Here is a 12,495-nt window from a genome sequence, read left to right on the forward strand (position 1 = left end):
TGGGGCTCAAAATGGCTTGGGTTAAACTGAACCCAGACTGAAATTGGCTAAATTGTCATTGATTGGACTAAGCCTCCAGGGAAGAGTGTGGTTCATTTTGGATCAGCATCCCATCAAGAAAAATTCCATCCAACTAATCCCATTCTAAAAATATCCAATTGAACCTGTTGCTGGAAATTCCGGACCCGGGGGCCGCCGCGAACCGAGAAGGGGGAGGAGCCTCCGCTGCCGGGACGGTGGGTGGCGGTGCGCCGACGGCTGGTGGCGTCCTCCTGGGGGGCGTAAGTCCTGCAAGAAAAACCGGTGGCCGGGCTCCCCGGCGCCGGCCCTCCGATGCTTAAGTCAGAGGGGGGCTTAACTTTGAAGAAGAGAGAGGGATTGTATGTAGAAGTCCGAAAAAATCCCCTTGGGAGGAAGAGGCCTCCCCTATCTTAGAGGGAGAAGCTCCCCTTTTATAGGGAGAGTGACAGGATTACCTGTGATGTGACTGGGCGAATTAATGGGTTACCGTCACTGTCAGGGAGCTGTCACGATTGATCGGACCCGTTGGGGTGGTTGAACCGCCGGCCGTGGTGGGCCTGGGGTCCGTAGATGACAAGCGCATTGATTGCTGAGTGAACCGGTGGTCAGAAAGAGCCGTACGCTTTGATGGTTCAGTGATCCGGAGATCATCTTGAGCTGTGTTCATTTAATGACTGAGTGCATCGGAGGCCTGAGGGGGTCTCATGCATTAATGATAGGGTGTGCCGAATGCCTGCGGAGATCTTGTGCCTTAATGACTTGGGGATGGTGGCAGATTGAAGTGGAGTCATATATTTAGTTGTCAGATCCTTTGGAGGGTTAGGCGGAGATTGGATATTTGGCCAAGGCATGGGCTCGGCGGGGTTGCCTTTCTGGTCGGCGCTCTCTGGTCTCGGCCTTCTGGTCTCGGCTCTCTGGTCTTGGCTCTCTGGTCTCGGCCTTCTGTGCTCGGCCTTCTGTGCTCGGCGGCCTTCTGTGCTCGGCAGCCTTCTGTGCTCGGCCTGCTGTGCTCGGCTCGGCCTATGAGCTCGATCACTTAGAAGAGCCCGATCACTTGATGAGCTCGAGAGCGGAAGAGCTCGATCACTTGGATGAGCTCGAGAGCGGAAGAGCCCGATCACTTGGATGAGCTCGAGAGCGGACGGATTTGGGTGCTATAATTGCATTTGTGGGGTGGTCCATTTTTCCACCAACAGAACCCAAGAAAAAACCAGTGAGAGCAGCCGACCAATATAGTTGATAAGATAAATAGACCGTACCTGACCTAGACTAACCTGTCTTCCCTGTAGCTGTTCTTGGAACTTTTTATCTGTCCACGTTCTCAGAGACTCTTCACCCACGGCTGGTATTCTATCATGAGAAATGGTATGCTCACACCAAACCTCAATACTTCTTTCAAAGCCCTTCTTCTTTTCCAGAAATAAATGTAACAATAACAAACTGGTGAACCATTCTTCAAATTTGCTTTTGCTGTTCTTCATTAAGTCTTGTTCTTCAATGGATTGATGCTATCGTGTTGAACGCCACATAGATGATTCCTGTCACTCTAAGACCCTCCCATGTTAACTGACCTGGCTGGAAGAGCCTCCTCAGGCTTTTGGAGGATTCTATTTACTACTGAGGGCTCGTTTGGTTCGCGGGAAGCATTTTTCTTCCTAGGAATATGATTCCTGGGAAACAAATTCCTAGGAAGAGGATGCCTAAAAAAGTATTTTTGGCATGTTTGGTTGACCATAGGAAAGTGACAAATTTCCAAGGTGCTTATGTTTGGTTGGCCATCCACTTTCCTAGGAAAGTTATATATAATTCCTATTATGCCCTTAATAAAAATTAGATTTTTAATGCCTCTTTAATGCTTCTTTAATGCTGAAGGGACTTTTTGGGAAAAAGTAAAAATAGAGTGATTCCCGCCTCATGGGAAAGTAACTTTCCCATGTTTCTCATGGGAAAGACTTTCCCATGAAATGTGGGAATCACATTCCCATGGGAATATAACTTTCCCTTCTCTCTCCTTTGAAAACTCCAACCAAACAAGAGGCATCTCATTACTTTCCCGTTGACCACACTTTCCCCCCTTCTTTTCCCGCGAACCAAACGAGCCCTGAGGATTTTGCCGATTGCGACAACCAACTCTGTTGATATTGTACAATTTCCCTTTGTCTTGATGCCAGTTCTAGCATCTAATCCGAAAGTACCTCGCTATGAAATTTTGCTAAACACCATGTCTTCAAACCAACTTTAGCATCTGCCGAAACCAAAATAAATAGCAAAGAGAAAATAGCTTCAGCAAATGTCAAATAATTTCTCAGAAAATGCTACGAGACTCTGAAAGTCTTAGGTATCAGTGGTTAAACAAATTCAATGAGATGTGATTTGCACAATGAGACTCCAAAACCTCCACACTAGCTATACATGCTTTTTCTACATTGAAAAACCTTTGTTTGTGTATACATTGAAAAATTTTACTTATGCGAAAACAATGCTACTATAGCTTTTATGCTGTTTCAGACAATCTCCATGGTGAAAAGGTCCCTCAAAGCAACAAGAAGACAGAACCCAGATGTATTACCATTATCAACAGTACCATCACGCAATAATACTATGCTAATATTTTCACTCTACTTTCACTTGAAGACCTGTCAAGCGCTAGCATTACATCCCAGTGAAACAGATAAGGTGGTTAATGGACAAATCTTGTGCAGTCATTGACCAAAGTTGCCAAACACATGCAGTATTATTCAAATTATTGATGAATGCACTGCATGCAAAAGGGCAATGCTTTTATATAATAATCACAGGTATAAAACTAGGCAATATATTGGATATATACTATGTTAATAGCTAAACAAAGGATTCTCTCAATGTTTATGTTTTCCTGCAGGCATATGGTGCCAGAAGTTGACAGCTTGTGAGGACCGTTAACATGTTCTTTTGCACCCAAACAAATGTTTACATGTTCCACATGGAACCACATTCTTTGCTTCAGTATTTAAACAGACTATATCTAGAATCAGTCCATAAGCTTCCAGTAGCGCCATTGAACTTCAAGCAGGCGAGCACAAAGATCCGATATGTCTCATCTAGCAACAGATCATTGTGAACTGGTTACTTACCATCATCAGCCACTTGCAAACATTAAACAGCTATCAATTGTGAGGCCCAATAGTCCCACATCGGAAAGACTCGTTCTGGCGCCACCAAAGGGGGGAACACGGGGCTCCCCTGCCAGATATTGTCCGGTTCTGGGGCTTCACGCAAGCGTCCTTCACCCCTCCCCGGTTTTGTTTTCTACCCAAAACGCGTCTGCAGGATTTGGAGACACCCGTCTCATATGCCCAGGCTCTGGAACGAGTCTTTCCGATGTGGGACTATTGGGCCTCACACCATGGTGGGGAATACGAGAAATCCTGAGAATGTCACAACAGATCCAGTGGGGTTGAAAGCTTATGTGTGTGGTGAGTGACTCCTAGCAACTCAAAAAGACCAAGGATTCTAAGTGGGAAGAGCAGTAGAACGTAGAAAAAATCGGCCAGTATAGAGTGAAAATAGTCAGATCATATTGCCTATTCCCTTTATTTTGCATTCAGAATTTGACAAGTGCGGAACCATTCTGAATCATTTTTTTCATGTTTTGAAGAAATTTTTTTTGGTGAAATTGATATTTAAGGAAAAGCAGCAAGTCTTACCTCCAGCTAAAGACAGCCTTATCCCAGTCCACGTAAGTACTGAAAGACCTCCCAAACAAGTACACTAGAAAGAAAGATTTAGCATTACTGACCTTAATGAAAACAGCTCTAATCAATTGTATTGTTATAACATATAACTCCAGAGACAAGCTGAAGTATTATGTCCTGCAACAACAGAAAAATATCTTAAATTTGCAAACATTTGGAAAAAGAAGAAATATTTAGCTGCAGTAAAGTCTCATTTAATAGCTAAATAAAATTCCCCTGTATTGAACATACCAGAAAATACTGAATTTTTTTTCGAACGGATTGGTTATCAATACTACATGTATTGAACTTGGTAGCCTATGCATCGATTTGCAAATTTTTCATGCATTTGTTTATTTATATAAGATATGATATATGATCTGCTAAACTATGTGTTTTTTCCAACTCTACCATCATTGTGGACTACCAGTCAGAAATCACCTTACTGGGACCTAGGACATACCTGATCTGTCAATTGTTACACTAAAGAAGGTTCCGGTTTGCAAATTTACTCTTGGGAATTAATTGGGAATATCCCAGTGAATCCCTTATGGTTCCTCATGGTAATGGTTCCTCCAGTGAATCCCTTATGGCCACCTCCCTTGGTTAAAGGTCATTATCACATTAATTTATGGCACCTCTTTGTTATGTTTGCTTATGAATAAATTCTTCATAGTTCCAGTGAAATATGGAAGATAGATTAACAGTTTGCTTTGTTTCAGCTGTGCTATTAAGACATAATTGACGATTCAAATTTCAACTAAACAAAGTCAGTTTCCTTTCAGGAGTTATGACTCAAGAACATACACTTTAGGTAGGTAAATGTGCATCTTGAGAAGCCAGATCGCATCGTTAGTTATGTAGATTTTTCAGTAATTTTGAATTATTATTTTTCAGAGATGGACCAAAATCTGGTCTTGGGATTAGGCTAGGATATGGGTCATCTAAACAATAGAAGCATGATTCTAATTTCACTAAACCAAAATTCTTGGGAAACTCCCATAAGAACAGGTGAAGCTTGAAGTTACCACCCTGGCTCTCTTTAATTGATAGCTCCAAATATCTGTTTGAGAAGGTGGTGGTTGTTGGGGGCCCGTTGCGCGGGGGGGGGGGGGGGGGGGGGGGGGGGGGGCGGGGTGGGGGTGTTATCAAGAAAGTGGACAAAGAAGAGTGAAATTGAGCCCTATATCGAGAAAGAAAATGGCAACAAGATCATAGACATGTAGAGTGTCATTCCAATGTTATTGGAAGTGCATGAAGAGATACAGATGCAGAGTGGAATTGAAAAAAAGCTAGGGTTTGATAGGTTATCTACTATTTCGAGGTTCCCTAAGTTCTGCCCGAATTACACATAGATTTCCAGAACCATATTAAAGTCCATAGTGAGTTATTTGTAAATAACCCATTGTCTTATGGCAATTAGTTTAATATTAGAAAGATTCTTCGCCAAAAATGGCCCATAATAATCGAACATGAGAAACTTATAACAATATTATTTGAGATCTGTGTAGGTAGATAAATATTTAGATTATTCAAAATTTATGTAGGTAAATGAATAATCTAATCATCTGCCGATCACTTTGAGATTCTGTGCATGTGGATCAATATCTAAATCATCCATATAGTTGCTTGGAGATCCATACATGTAAATGACTATTTAGATTGCTTCGAGATCTATGCAACCGAAAAAATAATTTTGATCATCCTCTCATCATTTTAAGATTTGTGCAGATAGATGAATATATAGATCATCTTGATTCTTTAAGATCTGTGCAGATGGAAAAACATTTGGGTCATTCGAGGTTGCTTTGACAGATGTGCCGGCACCGTCACCTTCTTCCTCTTAAATCACCTCTTCTTCTCTTCTTCCTCTTCCTCCATGTTGCCAAAGGCCGATGGAGAGCACATGCAGCAGCACCGGCATGCCTCTCGCAGCACCATCGGTGCATCACTCCTCCCTTTGTGGTGAATCCCTCTCTTCTACCCAATGTCTAGGGATCTCCATTTGCTCAAACTCTAATTTCCCGACATTTCCCCTAATTTCCTCTAATCTCTCGATTTCCAACTCCAAATTTCGCCCCAATGATCCGCCGCCTAATTTCAACCTCTCTTGCTGCCTCGATACATTCTCATCCTCTAGCCTCTGTTGGATACAAGACTTGGATTACCCTCTTGACTCTCTCAATTTTGGCATCCTCTTCGACACCGCTCTACGTCAATATCTCATGTCTTCTCTATCTTTATTTTCTCGTGTATTTTTATCTAGGATTATTAGTCAATAAGGATGCGCAATTGAGAGGCAGCGCTCAATTCTTGCCAACCATGGTTCGCCAGATTCCAGAGGTGAAAGAAAGACAAATTTTATATCAATTTATTTTTACCTCTATTGAATTTGTTAGTGCTTTTTATTCAGGCAATTAATTGCTCTGTCTGTCCATGAACAAAAAATTGAAAATTTCCTTTCTCCTTATCACCTCTCTGTTTCAAGATCCATCGTCATTCTTGCAAATATATATGCTGGGGCAGGTTATCTAATCGTTGCACTTACTAACAATTTCCTTTTGCTCCTTTTCTTCTCTCTCTCTCTCTCTCTCTCTCTCTCTCTCTCTCTCTCTTTTCTTGTTGATTTGGTATTATTAAGTTATATGTTTGCCATCAGCTTTGTAACCTGAAGGCATGGAGCATATCTAAGGTGTTCTGCAATGCATTAATGCCTCGATCTCCTTGTTCTCGACTTCTCTATAAATTAATGTTTTTCAACGCCCTGAGCTCTACAGTTAGCTTCATTAGTTATCTGAATACAGACGAGGAAAGGGAAACGACTGATTGGAGACCTACAAACATAATGCTTTGCATTCCCAATTAAATTATAAGTTCTTGAACGTCTTTGCATGTCTGTAAATCCTGTTTGCCAGATGAGACATGTTTTAAACTTTTACATCAGCATCTTGCTATGTATTCTACCAATTTAAGAGATGAGCAAAGAAAAGTAATAGATTGTTCCATTGCCCAGGTTCAGAGATCCTTTTTAATATAGACAAATTGATTTTTGCACCTTACTGGATATTCGTCTTCAGAAAATTCCTCTGGGTTAATAGCAACCGTTTCTTGTATGATGGAAAACCAGACGATTGCTCATCATTCACAAGGTTTTGAAGTTGGTGGTGGTATGGAAAGATGGATGGCTTCTTATCCTTCAACAGGGTTTTCAACATTATAGAGGCCTTGGATGATAACAAGATCCATTGATGTGCTAAAGTCTAGTCAGACCCCATGGTACAAAAGAGACTATTCCCCAGGGTTTTGGCACCCGAGACTAACTTTATCTGTGCTTTATAAATCATCTCATGGAGCAAGTATTATTATGCATAATATTGAAAAGAGACTCAAGATGGTAGAAATTAAGTGGATTGACTAGGGATTGAATTTGGGAAAGTGAAACAGCCATACAACAGCGTGACATTATTTTGAGAATCTTTCTCCAGGGGGAAAGAACAGACAAGTAGTCATCCAAAATCATTTAAATATAAAAAAGTTTGCTATTATTTTTACTTGCTACTATTCTAGTGGAAGGTACGATGATGAAGCCGTCAAAACTGAATTTTTAAGTTTCCCTGCTAGAACAAATTAAGCAAACACAGATCCTGAAATTTGTCAGATTATGATATTAAACAAAATAGGCTTTGCACCAACAGTTGTAGATCTTATTACAACCACTAAGAATAACAATGCCGATATAGCAGCCAATAAATGATACAGGAAGCTCAGCAGCTGCATCCCAAGTCCCTAAGAATTTGGTAAAGATGTTACTTAGGAGTGAGGTAGATATCCTAGCTACCATATCCTTCTGCAAATTTGGAAACCATCTAAAATCTAAAATACAAGGTGATGCGAGTCTAAGATGGTCGCACAGAGCAATTCAACAGTTACAGGATTCTTTTGCAACTCTACTAGCTTAAAGAAAGCGTATTTAGCCCTAATTTTTATATCTCGGGACCTACAACCATTTCACTATTGGGGCCATTCATTATTGATATGCCCATGTTCTTATTCAAGATTCCTCGCGCCCCGTAACGTTCCTTCAAGATAAATTCCACCCAACTTAACCCCCTCCTAGAAATATCCAATTGAACCCAAGAAAAAACTCATGGAGACAAATAAGCTTGACTTGACCCAAAGCAACCTGTCCTCCAATTGAATAAGATATGTACCCAAGAAAGGCATTATCCCGAGAAGCACCGTTTTCTATTCTTGGAGCTTTTCATTTGTTTCCAATTGAATAAGATCTGAACTTTTTGTCGGATCATAAAAGTATTCAATCAAACTTGGTTGCCCTCCCCTTCTCTCTGCTCTTCATCATGTGCGACTCTCTTCATAAAAATATCCTATTGAATAGAGTTTTATAAGATGACTTACACCCACCGAGATGACAGTTTTGTCCGGAACGAGTCGAGAGATATAGTTGTATGTATTCATTTTTTATTTATTCAAATTTTTTTATTAATTTTACTTCTTTTAAAATATTAATGTGACTGTTTTTTTTATAGAGAGATATAGGAAAGAGTTACAACTCTTATTTCAGAGCGCGTCGGGGAGTCATCATCATCTGACGTGGCCAGTCGCGTCGAGGCTCAGGTCTATGCTAAATTGATGGGCCCAGAACATTATGGTTGAGTGAGGGGTTATGGTGTTGGAGTTACCCCCACTCAGTTGTCTGCAATGAGCCGATATACCTAAGATGCCATACAAGGTAGTAGCATTATAGAGGTTTGTAGTCTGAAAACAGAGATGGCACAGATAAAGCAGTCATATGAGACAAGAATAGAGGAGATGAGGTAGAGTCATAGGACCGATATGGAGGACTTGAAGCAGAGCCAAGAGTTGAAGATACAATCTTTGCAAGATTAGCTTGACTATATTTCATCTTTTTTGCAGAGATTTGCTTCTCCACTAAAAAACTAAATCTATATGAATATTTTACGTAATTATAATGTATTCTTGTACGAGCGTGATAACTTCTGTATTCTTAGTTTCTAAAATATATTTTTTTCTTGTAGGTTGTTGATACTTCATCTACTCGTAGAGATGATGATGCCGTCGACCCTTGATACATCGTAGATTGTTTATTTAGGAATTTGAGATGTATGTTTTTAATATTTTTGAAATACAATGTAATCAAATATGATAATATGAACATTTTGAATGAAAAGTTCTTGTTTGTGGCGTGCATTTTGTTATCTATGTGATTTAGTGTATTTGTTTTGTTGGAATTTAGTGTTTCTTTTAAACGTCGGCAATAGCAAATGGCACGGAATCTTGCACGCCTTTACCGATGCTTTAAAGCGTCGGGCAAGAACGAAGATAAGCTGACACTTTTAAGCGTCGGCCTAGTCCGACACAAACCCACGATTTTAAGCATCGGTCCATATTGGCCGATGCTTTTAAACGTCGGTTAACTCCCAGTAAAACGACGCTTAAAAGCGTCGGCATAGATCTCGTTTTTGGCCGACACTTTTTGGAAGCGTTGGTGCAAACTATGCCCACCCCCACCTGCCCGACGTTTTACCCACGCTTTTGGACCCGTTGGCAGGAAATCTACCGACGCTTAAAAGCATCGGTAAAGACTCAAAAAAGCGCCGGGATATATCCTTTCTTTTGTAGTGCCTTTTTCCTATAGCTATTCTTGGAACTTTTCATCTGTTTCTAATTGAATAAGATCTGAACTTTTTGTCAGATCATAAAAGTATTCAATCAAACCTGGATGCCCTCCCCTCCTCTCCGCTCTTCATCATGTGCGACTCTCTTCATCACGGATGTGACTCTCTCCATCATGAACATCTCTCTCCATCATGGGCGACTTTCTCAATCACGGACGACTTTCTCCATCACGAACAAATCTCTCCATCACGAACGACTTTCTCCATCACGGACGACTTTCCCAATCATAAGACATCGATGCATCGCCCAATAAAATCACCTTTCAATTTTCAATCACCCTCTGGCTCTGCTGGCTACTTCAAGCCTCTAAATTTCTAATCTAATATGTATAATGGACTGCTAGACTTTTCCATCACCACATGATAATTAGAGAGGTTTTTTTTTTTTTTGTGATGATAAGGGAGGCAAAAAAAGTCATCGGACCATTAATGATAAGGGAGGAATCTTCAAAGTTCTTTACCCCAAAACAAAACATGAGTAATCACAGAAAGGGAGAGAAAAAAGACGAGGAATCTTCAAAGTTATTTACACCAAAACAAAACATGAGTAATCACAGAAAGGGAGAGGAAAAAGACGTGAGTGTCGTCAATTCTAATCTAATAGGAGATGGCCTGCTTGACTTTTTATTTCTGATATAATAGAGTGTCTGAAATTTGGCTAATTGTTATTCTGCTTGACTTTTCCATCACCACATGATGATTAGGGAGTTTTTTTTTTTTTTTTTTGTGATGATAAGGAGGCAAAAGAAGCCATCTGACCATTAATGTTAAGGGAGAAATCTTCAAAGTTCTTCACCTCAAAATAAAACATGAGTAATCAAAGAAAAGGAGAGGAAAAGGATGTGGGTGTCATCAATTCAAATCTAATAGATGATGGCTTGCTTGATTTTTTATTTCATCTAATCTAGTAGAGTGTATGAAATTTGGCTGATTGCTCTTCTGCTTGACTTTTCCATCACCATGCCCCTGCGCGTAAAAAGGCACCCAATCCTCACCTCAGCACCAATCAACGGAGCCAAAAAAAAAAAAAAAAAAAATCACCCGGCACTCTTGGACTGCCGTTTTTCTCCTGTCGACTGAACAGCCAATTAATACTTATCCTGAACCGCTCTATTCTCTCCCTCTCGGTCATTCCCTGTAGCATAAAAAGTGTGATTGCATATCTCTGTCCAACATAAATGTATGTTGTTTGTGAAAGCGCTTTTGTTCCAGCATAACAAGAATTTACTGCAAAGCCAATGAAAATATCAAGGGACCTAAGTGGCATGAGCTCCCTATTCAACTTGAATCCATCGCATTCAATGCATGAAATTAATTTAACATGGTAGAATTAGTTGATGGTAGCAGTCCTACTAAATGCAACTACTTCATGAGCCGACGATGGCTAATGAAATTTTTGGGATTGAGGGTTTTTTCTCCCCAAGATCTGATTATTATTGCACATCCCAAAAGGATGAGTGCCGCTGCCATCCCATTATATGCAAAACAAATAAATGATCAAAATGGCGGGAGAATTTGAAAGATGGATTGAAAGACTTTTTAAAATATGAGTCCCTCGGTATACTTGCAGGAAGGAAACCCTGGTACATTTCTTTGTTCTTGGTTAGTGCTCCTGCGTTCAGCTCCCTCCTTCTTCTCGCAGAAATTGGAAATTAGAGTTAAACAGTCCCATTTTCCTGCTGCAAGGCCCAGCCTCTATCTTTTTTGTCTTGCTGATTAGAGATTGGAGTGGAGATTTTATAAATTTTCTTTAGAAAAAAAAGATAGTTGGAGCACTGCACTTATCTTTGTATTGAGACACACAACAAAGGACAGATCATCAAAAAGATCATCCCTTAAGTGACCCTATTTTATAATTATGAACTCGTGCTCGACTCACTTTAGCACCCGGTTTGCATTATCTATAATTCAGAAAAAGACAAGCATGAAATTATTATATGTCATGGGACAAAATTATCATCAGGGTGAGTAGATATGCAACAAAATTAAAGAATTAGGCCAATTGGTATCACCAAATGTTTGCCTAGGGGAATGCAATGTTCCACTTGCTATTTGAAGTGGTTTGATACTGTTTTTGCCGTATGTGATGTGCTTATTAACAAGTTTATGAACTTGGAAAGAGCATTAATAATTTTGGCAGATTGACGCAGACTGCAGTGGTTTAAATGCAAAGTTGCAAACAGTGAATTGGTGCAGTCGTTGGAGCCAATGCCGCCAGCCGAGTCCATGTTCACTGGTCCATATGGCTTGGTGACAAAAGGAGGGGGCATGTGCGACCATCATTACGGAAGTAGTGACATATGTTTGGCCCAGACCACAATGGCGTGAAACAAACTCCAACGTGTGGGGCTCAAAATAGCTTGGGTTAAAGAAAAACCCAGACTGCAATCGGCACAATTATTCTTGACTGGACCCAACCTCCGTGGGAAGGTATGGCTCATCTTCGATTAGCATTCCTTCAAGATAAATTCCGCCCAACTTAACCTGTCCTAGAAATATCCAATTGAACCCAAGAAAAAACTCATTGAGAACGGACGACCATATAGTTGATCAGACAAATAAGCTAGACCTGACCCAAAGCAACCTGTCCTCCAGTTGAATAAGAGATGTACCCAAGAAAGGCATAATCCGAGAAGCACCGTTTCCTATTCTTGGAACTTTTCATTTGTTTCCAAGTGAATAAGATCTGAACTTTTTGTCAGATCATAAAAGTATTCAATCAAGCCTGGTCGCTTCCCCTCCTCTCTACTCTCCATCATGTCCGACTCTCTCCATCACAGATGACTCTCTCCATCGTGGACGACTTTCTCAATCATGAGACAAGGATGCCTCGTGGAGTAAAGTCCCCTTTCAATTTTCAATCACCCTCTCGCTCTGCTGACTGCTACAAGCCTCTAAATTTCTAATCTAATATGTACGATGGACTGCTTGACTTTTGCATCACCACATGATAATTAGGGAGTTTTTTTTTTGTGATGATAAGGGAGGCAAAAGAAGCCATCAGACCATTAATGATAAGGAAGAATCTTCAAAGTTTTTTATCC

At 40.5% G+C, this 12,495-nt stretch overlaps 1 long non-coding RNA gene across 1 annotated transcript; it reads right to left on the reverse strand.

Moving 5' to 3' along the window:
* LOC149768152 (uncharacterized) lies at window positions 1–1,357 on the reverse strand. The gene is made up of 2 exons (XR_016400015.1): window positions 1,221–1,357; window positions 1–164 (listed from the first exon to the last, which is right to left on the reverse strand). It is a non-coding gene; the product is annotated as an uncharacterized LOC149768152 (long non-coding RNA).
* Window positions 1,358–12,495: the final 11,138 nt, after the last annotated feature.

The sequence above is a fragment of the Phoenix dactylifera genome, chromosome 3, assembly GCF_051530095.1.
Source record: "Phoenix dactylifera cultivar Ajwa chromosome 3, Ajwa_hap1_PhDact_Kaust_v1.1, whole genome shotgun sequence".
Taxonomy (NCBI): Eukaryota; Viridiplantae; Streptophyta; class Magnoliopsida; order Arecales; family Arecaceae; genus Phoenix; species Phoenix dactylifera.